The 14,811-nt window shown below is 44.9% G+C and overlaps 1 protein-coding gene across 1 annotated transcript in view; it reads right to left on the bottom strand.

The window, feature by feature from the left end:
- LOC126234930 (inter-alpha-trypsin inhibitor heavy chain H4-like) overlaps window positions 1-14,811 on the bottom strand; it is a 194,105-nt gene that overhangs the window by 97,819 nt on the left and 81,475 nt on the right. The window lies entirely within an intron of this gene.

The raw sequence follows: 14,811 nt of genomic DNA on the forward strand, positions 1-14,811 counted from the left end.
TGAATCCTCAACCATCGTGGAATCCATTTTGTTTAGTATATTGCTACCTGAAGGGGCACATACATTTGACAGCAACGTTAAGTGTCAGCTGTTGTCTCGAATCGGGTTATTCTTTAGTATTAGTAGTTGATACTGGTCTATTTCAGAGTTTCTGCAACAGCCCGGTGCAGGACCAGCGCTGCTAACGGCCGACAGCGCGTTCACAGGCATCGAGTGCGTAGCGCCTTCCATGTTTGTTATTGACGTCACTACTGAATGTTGTATGTTCCATTAACAAAGACCAGCATTGATAATGAGATTTCAGGAGGAGAATAGTATATGCAAATGTTCAAATGTGCATGAATTCCTAAGGAATCAAACTGCTGACGTCATCGGTCCCTAGACTTACACACTACTTAAACTAAAACTATCTTATGCTAAGAACACCACACACACACACACCCATACCCGAGGGAGGACTCGAACCGCCGGTGGTAGCGGGCGCGCAATCCGTGACATGGCCCCCTAAACCAGGCGGCCACTCCACGCGGCCCCAATAGTATTTGCTAGGAGTATATTACAGGTTATCATGAAATTTCGTTTATGAATGAGTTAAAGAAATCTGGAGTGCTGGTGATCGTTATATGAATGAGAAATATTTATTCTGTGTTTGATGTCTTTGTTAACTGTCAACGTCAAAAAGAATGTCATGGATCGATGTATACATAAAGATATTGAGTGCAACGACTAACAAAAATATTAGATGCTGCATAAATGGTTACAAAATAGTAGCGATGTAAACAGAGAACATTTCATTAAGCGCAACGAGAAGAAGCATTGATCCCTCGTATAGTCTAAAGCAACCGGCGGGACGGATCCAACCCGTGATATTTTTCAGTACGGTCTGCTGAAGAAATACGTGTGAGTTGGGGGGGGGGGGGGGGAGAGAGAGAGAGAGAGAGAGAGAGAGAGAGAGAGAGAGAGAGACGCTACAAATTCTGTAGTGGAAGTGTTTAAGACAGCTATTGTGAAACATCGTAAGTAAAGAAACATCGTTCACGTTGCGTAAGCAAATGTAAAGACCTGAAGGTGGGTTGAACGTACTATGAGTGTACTCTCAAAATTCACGTTTTGAGGCATAATTTGTTGGCATAGAGTATTGGAAAAGGGGTGTCAGTCATATAGGTGTGTTACCCCATAAACATCAACGTCATGGACGCTATACTTTTCATCTTATGCGCTAGGAGCGCTGCAGTCGCCTCACGTGGCGAGGCGGTCCTCGAGTTCAAGTATATGAATCAGGCACAAGGGTCACCAAAGGAATTTTAAACAGTTCAAATACAGTGCCGTCCATACAGCTCAATTCTTGATGGAATGCTAATCATGTTGCTGCGTCGTCATCGTCTTACCTTAGATAATTTCGATAGACCTATCCACGCAGCTCTACCTTGTGCAAGTTTTTTTTCGCATCTGTTTAAATGTTACCCCTTACAACTGTTTGCACCTGCCCACTGCATTCGTGCTTTGGTCTCCCACTGCATCCCATCACCCTTACACAGACAGACAGATACCCTCTATTGCGAGATCGATTGTTTATCCACTTATGATTCAGAAAGTGCACCACCAAGCTATCCATTCTTTTATTCAAGCTGTTTTCTCTCAACGTCGATTCAGTAACCTTTTATTAAAACATTTCTCTCAGTAACAAACCAGCACTTATAAACAGAAGCACGATGAAATGAAGCATCTAGCTAAATTTGTGACTGAACTGACGACTTCAGGCGTGTCCCAGGAAAGGCTGTGAGGATTCCTGTTGTTAATGTCGTGTATTAATGACTGGCAGACAATGTTAAGAGACAGCATAACATCCTGTTTAGGGAACTATGGATGTTAACTACTGCTGCTCAATATATTATTTACACCTTAATGAATTTGTCATTAAAAATATACCTCTTTTTCAAATCGACAACCCATTTCAAGGAAATAAGAAAAATCTTGATGGAGATAAGTCACTTACATTGGTCTAGAAAGGTGTCTGCTATTCAGACACAGACATTTGGATAACTTGCCGGCAGCCATAAAGAGTTTAACTACTTCAGTTTAAAAAGAGCATAAAGGATTTATTGGTAGTTACCTCCTTTTAATCCACTGGTGAATTTATAACTAGAGCCAAGTGATGTGTATGTTACTAATCATAGTGCAACCTGTCTTCCACACAAATTCAGTGCAGTAATGTAGTCATTGTAAGTGCTGTAAAATGATTTTTCTATTTGATGATGCGTGGTTATAGCCAAGAACTATCGTATGTACCTCAGTGTATTAAGCATTTACATGTTTTATAACAAGTTATTTATTACCTTTTAAATGGATATTTGTTTAAGATTTTTTCCACTTTTTCCACATCCGCGAAGGCAATTTCATTTGGGATATGTGCAAGGTACATTAGCGTATTTGCTTTTCTTTGTAAATGTTTATTGTACATTTTTGTTTTTCTCACACGTTCCACATCCCGGAGGATCTCCTCACTATGGAGCAATGTCACCTTTTGCAAGTGATGCATGTATTATGATGAAGCTGCACAGACATCCAGTCAGATGTTGACAAAATTTCAAAGTAGTGCAAAGACGGAAAACTTGCGGTTAATGTTCAGAAATGCAAAATCATGGTCTTCAAAAAAACCGAAAAGTATTATTCAATGGCTGTAATTAATATCAGTATTTCACAGTTGTAATTTGTCAAATGAAAAAAAAATGTAGGCCTAATAATTTTCATAGATATGAAACGTTGTGATCACTCAGGCTCAGGTGTAGGTAATGAGATGGTAAATAACGTAAATTTTAACGTCTAGTTATCAATTTTTTGTTTATGTAACTAGCTTTAAGCCGAAATACATAGAAGTTCCATAAGATGTTCTTATGTCATAATGATTTTCAGAGAGAATAATAAACAATAACCCACCGTAGATGAGACGGAAGTACCACAACATGTTTGAGTAAAGCAAAGAATCAGCCAATAAAATTCTTCTGAGTTTGAGGCCGCATTGTCATCTGTAAAATACCGACGTTTCGGTGACTGTTGCAAGGTGTCTTCCTCAGGGTGTGTTGCTAACTGCTGAATGAGCACTAGTTTCGATACTTAAATAATATGAAGGAATGCTGTCATTGGATGTGTGAGGGTGAGGAGGAAGGGTATTAGTTCATTTTATTGGTCTTTGCATTGCGCGTTGAACACCTAATATACCCTTCCTCCTCACCCTCACATCCAATGACAGCACTCCTTCATAGTATTTAAGTATCGAAACTAGTGCTCATTCAGCAGTTAGCAACACACCCTGAGGAAGGCGCCTTGCAACACTCGCCTAAACGTCGGTATTTTACAGATGATAATACGGCCTCAAACACACAAGAATTTTATTGACTGTGACAACGGCCGCGGAAGCCTACGTTTATGTTTACATAGAAACAGTATCTTGTTTGAGACGGAAAACAAGAAGCGCTACACCATCCAAAACATAATTAATAAATTTATCAATTCACAATTATCACAGTACTCGCTTAAGCACGAAGTAATTCTAGGAGGCTTTTAAATGCGACCTCTTTTTTGTTCAAAGAAAAAAGGAAACCATTGTTTAGAGCCGACCGGGGTGACCGAGTGGTTCTAGGCGCTACAATCTGGAAATGCGCGACCGCTACGGTCGCAGGTTCGAATCCTACCTCGGGCATGGATGTGTGTGATGTCCTTAGGTTAGTTAGGTTCAAGTAGTTTTAAGTTCTAGGGGACTGATGACCTCGCAGCTAAGTCCCATAGTGCTTAGAGCCATTTGAACCTTTGTTTAGAATCACAAATAAAGTAAAATTCAAAATAATTCCCTTAATCATATCAAATACTTAAAAACACATTGCTACAGTAATGCGTACTATGATTTCAGCGTACTTCACGAACTACTTGGAACATTTTGCATAATTAGAAGATTACAGGAACCTGTTATCTGGTTGTCAGAAATTTGTAACCCAATACTTACGATTAACTATTTAACCCATCCCTCATTTTTCGACTGTGACCATCAAGCTCGTACAAGATTTCGTGATACTCGACAGTAAAGTTACTAATCACCAAACCTTGCGCTCTGACAAGCAGGAAACCTGTGAGCTAGCTTGAAATCGGTTCTCTCGACAGAGCCAACGCGGCTGCAACGTGTTCGCAGAGTGTGACGTCACGGCACGATGCAAAGGGGAGGGGGGGGGGGATGTACCTAACGGAACTCCTTCTTGCCTCCCTCGAGACCACAAAACAAATACGAAGCGCTATAATTGACTTCTGGGAGCCTCCAAAGGTGCAGGAGACATGTCAGTTTTCCTGCAATGGAGACTTCCTATACGAAGATCTTAGCAGAAAGGAAGATTTTGCTGAAGTGAGAGTTGCCAAAGGCATTTAGGAAATGCAGATGACAACCACCCGGAAATTCGGGATGCATATTTAGTTTACAACGCCTTTATGAGTGGTCCACATTGTCAAGTTTCCAAAATGAAGTATGCCGCAGAGAGGCTGCGCGGTGTTTAAGGCATTGGATTTTTAGGTTTGCTTAAATTGCTTAAAGTGAATCAAGGGAAGGATTCAGTCTAGTTTGTTTCCCATACTTACCCAGTCAGAGGTTCACCCCGTCTCTGATTTCGTTTTCGATAGGGAATTAAACCTTAATCTTCCTTCATCCCTTGCTTCATATCTGGTCAGCCTCATCAGAAAATATCTGTTCCCAAATACACTATATTTTAGTCTCCCGAGAAAGGAGAAAGACATCATGGCAATTTTTCAAAACACCAACAAATTATATGTATAGCGTTCCAAGCTACATTGTCCCAGAATGCTTTGGCACCCATAATATTTCACTCTATAGCGGAAGAGAGGCAGTTTTGGCGTAGAGCTCGATAACTGAAGCAAGATTCACGAAAATTGGCACACGTTTATAGGATTTATCCACCTAAAAAATATTCGAAAATCTAAAATGCCATCACCTCCGGCCTTTATGCAAGCAGCTATTCGCCGGCCAGGATGGCCGAGCGGTTCTAGGCGCTACAGTCTGGAACCGTTCTGCTGCTACGGTCGCAGATTCGAATCCTGCCTCGGGCGTGGATGTGTGTGATGTCCTTAGGTTAGTTAGGTTTAAGTAGTTCTAAGTTCTAGGGGACTGATGACCTCAGATGTTTATTGCCATAGTGCTCAGAGTCATTTGAACCAAGCAGCTAATCGACTTTTCATTGACTGAGAGTTGTTGGATGTCCACCTGAGCGATAACCTGGCATTCTGTCCAGTTGACGCGTAGTGCTATCTACAAAGATGCCGCGGGTGACAACCAGAGACATTCTGCTATGAAAAGAAATGGCACCCTGGTTGTTGGCCGTATGGCGGGCGACAGTCAGGTTGGTATCTCATCGCTGTAGGGAGCGTCTCCAGACACATCTTCGCTGATCATCGGGTCTTAATTCTACTTCGGACAATGATATTCCAGGCCGAAGACGTTGCTGGAGAACAGTTCTTTGGCATCCGCAGCACCCATACACCACAGCGGTACGTCCACGATATTCTACGATTTGTTGACCTTCATGGAAAGCCATCCTGGGCTTACATTTCAGCAAGATAATATCTGCCCGCCACACGGCAAGAGTTTCTACTGCTTGTTTTCGTGCTTTCCGAACCTCATCCTTGGCAGCCAAGTCGCCGTATCTCTCCCCAATTGAGAACGCTTGAAGCGGTACGTTCAGAGCCCTACAAACATCTTAGGATTTTGATGGTCTAAAGCGCCAGTTGGACAGAACCCCGCTTGATATCTCTCAGGAAGTCATTCAATAACCCCTTCAACCAATACCAAGCCGAATAACAGCTTGCATGAGTGCTAGAGGCGCACCAACATATTATCGAATTGCTTAATTTGTGCAGTTCTTTCTCTTGAAAAGATCGTCCAATTTTTCTGAAATTGTAATCATTTGTTTGTCTGTCCAAGTACATCACATCTTCTGATTTCCGTCCCATTCGGATTACTTCTTCGGGGTGCGTCTTTATTTCCTTTTTTCTTTTAAAGTGTACATTACGTAGCACAACGGATTAGAAAGGTTGTAAGACACGGATGTAGTCTTTTACTGATAACCTTGCTAACCTAAGTGATATCACTATCACTGTAGGGCGTGTTGAGCTGAATAACAGTCTAGTCCTGTAGTAGATAAAAGTGAAGCAATTGCGCTACCTTGGAAGCAAAATAGATTGCTGAAAACCAAAAAGCAACGCATGATGGACGGAGCAAAACATCACAGGGAAGAGGCTATTCCTGGCCAAAAGCATTAGTATCAAATGTTGGCCTTAATTTGGCGAAGACATTTCTGAGAAATTGCTTCTGGAGCTCAGCACTGTGTGAAAGTGACGCACGAACTATGGAGAAACCGAGAAAAAAAAATTTCTAAGCGTTTCAGGTTTAGTACAATAGAAGGATGTTGAGAATTAGGTGGACCGCTAAGATAAGAAATGAAGTTCACTGCAAACTCTATGACGATAGAAATATTTGAAAAACGTTTAGAAGTAGAAGGAACCGGATGATAGGGCAGGTGTTAAGACATTATCGAAAAAAAAAAAAGGAAGTACACTCCTGGAAATGGAAAAAAGAACACATTGACACCGGTGTGTCAGACCCACCATACTTGCTCCGGACACCGCGAGAGGGCTGTACAAGCAATGATCACACGCACGGCACAGCGGACACACCAGGAACCGCGGTGTTGGCCGTCGAATGGCGCTAGCTGCGCAGCATTTGTGCACCGCCGCCGTCAGTGTCAGCCAGTTTGCCGTGGCATACGGAGCTCCATCGCAGTCTTTAACACTGGTAGCATGCCGCGACAGCTTGGACGTGAACCGTATGAGCAGTTGACGGACTTTGAGCGAGGGCGTATAGTGGGCATGCGGGAGGCCGGGTGGACGTACCGCCGAATTGCTCAACACGTGGGGCGTGAGGTCTCCACACTACATCGATGTTGTCGCCAGTGGTCGGCGGAAGGTGCACGTGCCCGTCGACCTGGGACCGGACCGCAGCGACGCACGGATGCACGCCAAGACCGTAGGATCCTACGCAGTGCCGTAGGGGACCGCACCGCCACTTCCCAGCAAATTAGGGACACTATTGCTCCTGGGGTATCGGCGAGGACCATTCGCAACCGTCTCCATCAAGCTGGGCTACGGTCCCGCACACCGTTAGGCCGTCTTCCGCTCACGCCCCAACATCGTGCAGCCCGCCTCCAGTGGTGTCGCGACAGGCGTGAATGGAGGGACGAATGGAGACGTGTCGTCTTCAGCGATGAGAGTCGCTTCTGCCTTGGTGCCAATGATGGTCGTATGCGTGTTTGGCGCCGTGCAGGTGAGCGCCACAATCAGGACTGCATACGACCGAGGCACACAGGGCCAACACCCGGCATCATAGTGTGGGGAGCGATCTCCTACACTGGCCGTACACCACTGGTGATCGTCGAGGGGACACTGAATAGTGCACGGTACATCCAAACCGTCATCGAACCCATCGTTCTACCATTCCTAGACCGGCAAGGGAACTTGCTGTTCCAACAGGACAATGCACGTCCGCATGTATCCCGTGCCACCCAACGTGCTCTAGAAGGTGTAAGTCAACTACCCTGGCCAGCAAGATCTCCGGATCTGTCCCCCATTGAGCATGTCTGGGACTGGATGAAGCGTCGTCTCACGCGGTCTGCACGTCCAGCACGAACGCTGGTCCAACTGAGGCGCCAGGTGGAAATGGCATGGCAAGCCGTTCCACAGGACTACATCCAGCATCTCTACGATCGTCTCCATGGGAGAATAGCAGCCTGCATTGCTGCGAAAGGTGGATATACACTGTACTAGTGCCGACATTGTGCATGCTCTGTTGCCTGTGTCTATGTGCCTGTGGTTCTGTCAGTGTGATCATGTGATGTATCTGACCCCAGGGATGTGTCAATAAAGTTTCCCCTTCCTGGGACAATGAATTCACGGTGTTCTTATTTCAATTTCCAGGAGTGTATGTGGTGACATCTCCTTGTAACGGTTGCTGCTCAATGCTTTCTGTTGTCAATGGCGTCTGCTGGTATGTAATGACCAAGAGCGTCGACAGATTTTCAATAACCCTAGAGGAAGCACGTTTTCAGCTTTCGTTTGGCTATATTATTTCTCCCCTATGAAGCCTTCTGGTAGTGTGGTATTGTGGTATAGTTCGCAGCTGGAAACACTTGTGTTTCAGTGTAAGGCGGTCTGGCGCTCTGCAACCTTTCTTATCAACCCATTTGTGATGTCTGAAAACAGGAGTCTCTTATCGGCTGTTACAAAACCTCATTTGTACGGCTAACGGGGCCGTTGAGTCCGCGTAGAGCGCGTCAGTCCGTAGGAACATTTGTCGTTTGTGAGAGCCAGCTAACAGATCGGGTCTTCCCAGCAGCATTTTCCTCTGTAGATTACGGCTGCTGCTCTTACATAATTCCCTTTTCAGAACACGGATATTGGGTAGTTTTGCAGTTACTGTTGCAGCAAGGTGGAATACCGCCTGGTTGCTATGATTTCGCTCGTAAAATAATAATTTTCTACTCTTCTTTAAACACGTACCACATACAGTGTAACTTGCATGTATGACCTTTCCGTATTCTTGTCGAAGCTGTGTTTTTTTAAATCTCGTTATTTAGTGGAAAGTCTGTTAGTAATAAGAGTATAAACTGTTCATTCAGTAACATTAATTTTAACAAATACTCGAAATTAGCGATTTACTAATACCAGTTGCACTTCAAAATTCGACCCAGCTAATAATAGTTTAATGAGTCGTGCTTGCAAAATGCGGAGAGGAAGTATTTACAATAGAATAGAAAAAAATGGTACAATCCCACCTCGTGCAGGAACACCTCGGGTTCCGAAGAAAGGCAGGAACACGCGAGTCAGTAGTTACCCTGGGACTTATAAGATAGACTGAGAAAATTCAAACTTATGTATGTAGCTCTTGTTGGTTTAGACATAGCTTTGAAGATTTTGGCTGCAATACGGTCTTTGAAATTCTGAAGGTAACAGGGATAAAGCACAGGGAAGCAGAGGTTGTATACAACTTGAATATAAACCAGACGGCAGTAAGTCTGGAAGGGCACGAAAGCGAAGCAGTGGTTGAGAAAGAAGTGAGACAGGGTTGTAACCTATCTCTGACTTTATTCAATCTGTACACTAAGCAAGCGATAAAAGAAAATAGCACATTTTGAAGAGGGGATTAAGGTTCAGGAGGAAAAAACAAAAACTTTGAGATGTATGAAGTGTATTCGCAGTTGCGAATACGGACAACCACCAGCTGTGGAAGGGAATGTCGACAATGAAAAGTGTGCCAAACCGAGACTAGAACCCGGGTTTCCAGCTTTGCGCTAGCGTTCGGCTTAACCGCTTTGGCTATCCACGCACGACTGACAGCCAGAACCAAACGCCCATATGTCGTCAACTATGCGTCTATAACCTGTACTCTTAACACATTATGCAATTCCCGTACAGGAGAGGACATTTTAATTAAAAGTCGCCTCCTGGTATCGTCGGATAGTTACGATACTGCAGTGCCTGTGCTATTAAGAAGAACGATGGACTGTTCCTTCGGACATGCCTTCTTAACAAGAAAGTCACTGCAATATAGTAAAAGTTTCAGGTTTGCGTAACATATAATTTTGTCAGTAGTGCCGGCCGCTGTTGCCGAGCGGTTGTAGGCGCTTCAGTCCGGAACCGCGCTGCTGCTACGGTCGCAGGTTCGAATCCTGCCTCGGGCATGGGTGTGTGTGATGTCCTTAAGCTAGTTAGGTTTAAGTACTTCTAAGTCTAGGGGACTGATGACCTCAGATGTTAAGTCCCATAGTGCTTAGAGCCATTTGAACCATTTGTCAGTCGTGGCCAAGGACTTGGAAGAACAGTTGAATGGTATGTATAACGTTTTGACGAGAAGTTATAGGATGAACATCAAAAGTAAAATAGGGGTAATGGAATGTAGCAGTTTTGAGTCAGGCGACGCTATAGGAATTAGATTACAATATGAGACACTAACCACAGGTAAGTTGTTTCTTGGGCTGCAATATAACTGACTGCAGCTGTAGTAGGGTGGAAATAAAAAGCAGACTGGCTACAACACGAAAATTCTTTGAAGAATAGTAATTTGTTAAAATCTAATACAAGTTTTTATAGTAAGAAGTCTTTTATGAAGGTATTTGTCTGGAGTCTAGCCTTGTACGTATGTGAAGCACAAACAACAAGCAGTTCATACAAGAATTGAATGGAGGCTTTTGAAATGCGTTTCTACAGAAGATCGTTAACGATTACCTACTTAGATCGAGGAACTATTTAGAACGTACTGTCCCGAAATGTGGAATAAAGAAATTTATGGCTCAACTTGATTAAAAGAAGGGATCGACTGATAGAACATACACGTTCTGAGTCATCAAAGAGTATTCAATTTTGTTATAGAGGGAACTGTGTGGAGGAAAAACTTTTACAACGAGACCAAGGAGTGACTATAGCTAGCAGCAATTAGTGGATGTAGGTTGCAGTTGTTAGGATATCAAGAGGCTTGCGTAGGATGAAGTAGCGTGGAAAGCTGCTTCAAACCTATTTTCGGACTGAAGACCACAACAGCAACCATCAAAATTGTTTTAGATTGACGTACATTATTTGAAAGACCTTATTCTCGTCTTTCTGAAGAACCTCTTCTTTTTTCTGAAATTAGAAAGTTACTTATATTCAAAATTGAAGGTTGCTATTTTCGAATCTTAAAATACAATCCTTTCAAAATTTCAGCGTTATTTTGTTGTAGTCCTGGTTTTCCTGTTTCTGAAAATGTATATTTTTCCTAGAATACCATGCTAGTTCACGAAACATTTCCACTGGAAAATTTGAGCTTCTAGAAAAATGTTGACGGATTTCGGAAATCCCTCTGTACTCTGAAACTCCCTCCCTCCCCCCCTCCCCTTTATCGCTTCTGGCATATAAAATTTTGTATCTCCAGAAATAAGGGCTCATTCTCAACCCATGTTGATGAATACTGAAACGTAGTGGTCGGGAGGGCACAAGCGACTAAACGTCACGTGACCAACTACTCGTGCACCCACTCACACTCCAGCACTGTATGAGCACCATCACCTAGACATTTAATAACATTTCTGCTACTTTTTTTTCAGCTCTAAACCCGCACGTTGACTCTGGTCAGGCCTACGACTGAAGCTACGAAAGCTCCGAGTCGACTGGCGAGAAGGAGTGTTTGAAGCATACAGTGGCTCCAGGCGTATAGCAGGCTGTGACGTGTGGATCGAATAGCGGCAGTGACGCGCAGAGGCTGGAAGGCGCATCGCGAATCGCAACTCTCGCGTCACCCCGCGTCCCTGACCCTGGGGCCCAGGCCGGCTGGCGCCGTCGGCCGCCAGGCCCGCGGCAATTAAATTAATTGCGAGAGACGTTCGGTTCCCACGCAGCCGGGAAGTTTCACTTGCGAGCAGCGCCGTCGCTGATACCAGCACCAGCACCAGCAGGGGCCACCAGCTGACCGGCTGACACAGCCGGAGGAGTGGCGACTTCTTCTAAGTTTAAACACTTTCGCTGGCCACCAAACTTCCTGCACAGGAACATTATTGGTGATGTCTGAGATGACTTGCAGCGTGCTGCTCAGAAGAGATCTCCACCCTCTCGTACTCTTACGGATTTATGGACAGTCCTGTAGGACTCGTGGTATCAATTCCGTCCAGCACTACTTCAGACATAAGACATGTCCAGGCAATTTCTGTTTCGGCACGTCTGCATGCTCGCGGGGTGCCCTACACGATATTACGCAGGCGTAGCGGTGGTCTCGCGGTTCTAGGCGCGCAGTCCGGAACCGTGCGACTGCTACGGTCGCAGGTTCGAATCCTGCCTCGGGCATGGATGTGTGTGATGTCCTTAGGTTAGTTAGGTTTAAGTAGTTCTAAGTTCTAGGGGACTAATGACCACAGCAGTTGAGTCCCATAGTGCTCAGAGCCATTTGAACCATTTTTTTGAACGCAGGCGTACCAGTTTCTTTGGCTCTTCAATGTAGAAACAAAGAATTAATGCTAGCATTTTTCTTAGTTCCTGAAGTGGAGGAGAAGAAGAAGAAGACTAAGATGAAAAGCGCACACCAAATGTCGACCAACGTGCTATTAAGCAAGAGGTAATCAGCGTACGAATGCGGAACAGTGCCTTCCCCACTGATCATCTATCTAGCTTTCTCGAAAACAAAGTGGATGGCAAGCGCCGAGGAGCTCACGAGCGAGCGTCGAGCTTGCAGGGGGCTCACGAGCGAGAGTGAACGTGCTCGCGGGGGAGGGTGATCACGAGCGAGCGTAAACGCGCCCGCTGGAAGGTTCACAAGCGGGCTTCAACACTCTCACGGGGGGCTTACATACATAAACACTACAGAGCTCATGAGCCGCTCGAGAGCAGAACGATCGCACTGAGCCACTCGCAAGCACAACGCTAGAGCGTGAGTCACTGCCTCCCTACACGTGCACATTGACGAGAGTTTTTAGCAAACAGAACACAGCACGTTTTTCTCAATGTAGAGACGTCTACAAACGTTAAAGTAACCTCTGGCGTGCCACAGGGGAGTGTTATGGGACCATTGCTTTTCACAATATATATAAATGACCTAGTAGATAGCGTCGGAAGTTCCATGCGGCTTTTCGAGGATGGTGCTGTAGTATACAGAGACGTTGCAGCATTAGAAAACTGCAGCGAAATGCAGGAAGATCTGCAGCGGATAGGCACTTCGTGCAGGAAGTGGCAACTGACCCTTAACATAGACAAATGTAATGTATTGCGAATACATAGATAAAAATTGCTCAAATGTCTCTGAGCACTATGGGACTTAACTTCTGAGGTCATCAGTCCACTAGAACTTAGAACTACTTAAACCTAACTAACCTAAGGACATCACACACATCCATGCCCGAGGCAGGATTCGAACCTGCGACTGTAGCAGTCGTGCGGTTCCAGACTGTAGCGCCTAGAAACGCTCGGCCACTCCGGCCGGCGATTACATAGAAAGAAGGAGCCTTTATTGTATGATTATATGATAGCAGAACAAACACTGGTAGCAGTTACGTCTGTAAAATATCTGGGAGTATGCGTACGGAACGATTTGAAGTGGAATGATCATATAAAATTAATTGTTGGTAAGGCGGGTGCCAGGTTGAGATTCATTAGGAGAGTCCTTAGAAAATGTAGTCCATCAACAAAGTAGGTGGCTTACAAAACACTCGTTCCACCTATACTTGAGTATTGCTCATCAGTGTGGGATCTGTACCAGGTCGGGTTGACAGAGGAGATAGAGAAGATCAAAAGAAGAGCGGCGCGTTTGGTCACAGGGTTATTTGGTAAGCGTGATAGCGTTACGGAGATGTTTAGCAAACTCAAGTGGCAGACTCTGCAAGAGAGGCGCTCTGCATCGCGGTGTAGCTTGATGTCCAGGTTTCGAGAGGGTGCGTTTCTGGATGAGGTATCGAATATATTGCTTCCCCCTACTTATACCTCCCGAGGAGATCACGAATGTAAAATTAGAGAGATTCGAGCGCACAAGGAGGCTTTCCGGCACTCTTTCTTCCTGCGAACCGTACACGACTGGAACAGGAAAGGGAGGTAATGACAGTGGCATGTAAACTGACCTCCGCCACACACCGTTGGGTGGCTTGCGGAGTATAAATGTAGATGTAGATTCGTGAGCCTCCCACGAGAGCGCTGACACTCGCTCGTAAGCCCCCCGTGAGAGCGTTGAAGCCCGCTCGTGAAACTTCCTGTGAGCGCGTTGATGCTCGTTCGTGATTAGCGTAAATGTATTATTGTCAACGAGTATTTCGTTATTCTTCTTTCCGAAATCTACATCATAAAATGTCCATGTAAGTAATGAAAAACAGATATACCTCATTTACTCACCTCTGGAGTAACATGCAGGGACGAACTTTCTTGGAACACTACCAGTAAGTTACAATAAGACAAACGTGTCACCTGGTGCTCAACTCCTATCTTCCTTAGATATTCAAACTGCAAGCTGAACTAGGCCTCTAACATGTTTTTCTACATTTTAGGCCAATCATGTGACCCTTCACACGATTTCCAGCTCGTTGCTTAATTCTGCCGTTATCTGGCTCACACTCCTGGGAAAAGAGATGGAACCGAGTCCTCTCTGTCTCCCCTCCCCCCCCCCCTTGTTGCTTGTTGATACTACTAATGGTCCAATTTTCTTGTGTGCAGTCACCTCCCACCCCTCATCCCCTCCCAGTTTTTTATCGCATATCCCTGTAGATCTAATGTTCAACGGAGGAAACAAAATATTTGTATCAACTGCAGTGCTCTTAGATCGCACAGATGCTTTAGAAAAGCTGAATATTTCATAGAACCCTCAGGGGTTACCTCACCTTTTAGCATGCCCAACCAGCTCTTAACAGTATAGCTGTCGTCCGCGCATACAATGTAGACCTTGCGAGTGCTGTCTCGAAGAGTGCATTCGTCCAAGACACACGGGCCCCATCCTATGATGTGGGGTGTGGTAAGCAACAACACTCTTTCACCTTTGGTGTTTCTGTAGGCGACGCTAACCAGTGCTCCGTACATGCCGAATGTTGTTAGAGCTGTTCTTTGGCCGTTCTTGTAACAGGAAGGGTAAGGCTCGCCCAGCACTGTCCGTGAAACTCAACAAGCTCTGTAAGACATGCAGCAGCTTCCCTGGTCAGCACTATCTCGAACTTGTCTCCAATCGAGCGCTTATGCAATATGGTGGGACGGGAAGTGACTCGTGCG

The sequence above is a fragment of the Schistocerca nitens genome, chromosome 2 (genome assembly GCF_023898315.1).
Source record: "Schistocerca nitens isolate TAMUIC-IGC-003100 chromosome 2, iqSchNite1.1, whole genome shotgun sequence".
Classification (NCBI taxonomy): Eukaryota; Metazoa; Arthropoda; class Insecta; order Orthoptera; family Acrididae; genus Schistocerca; species Schistocerca nitens.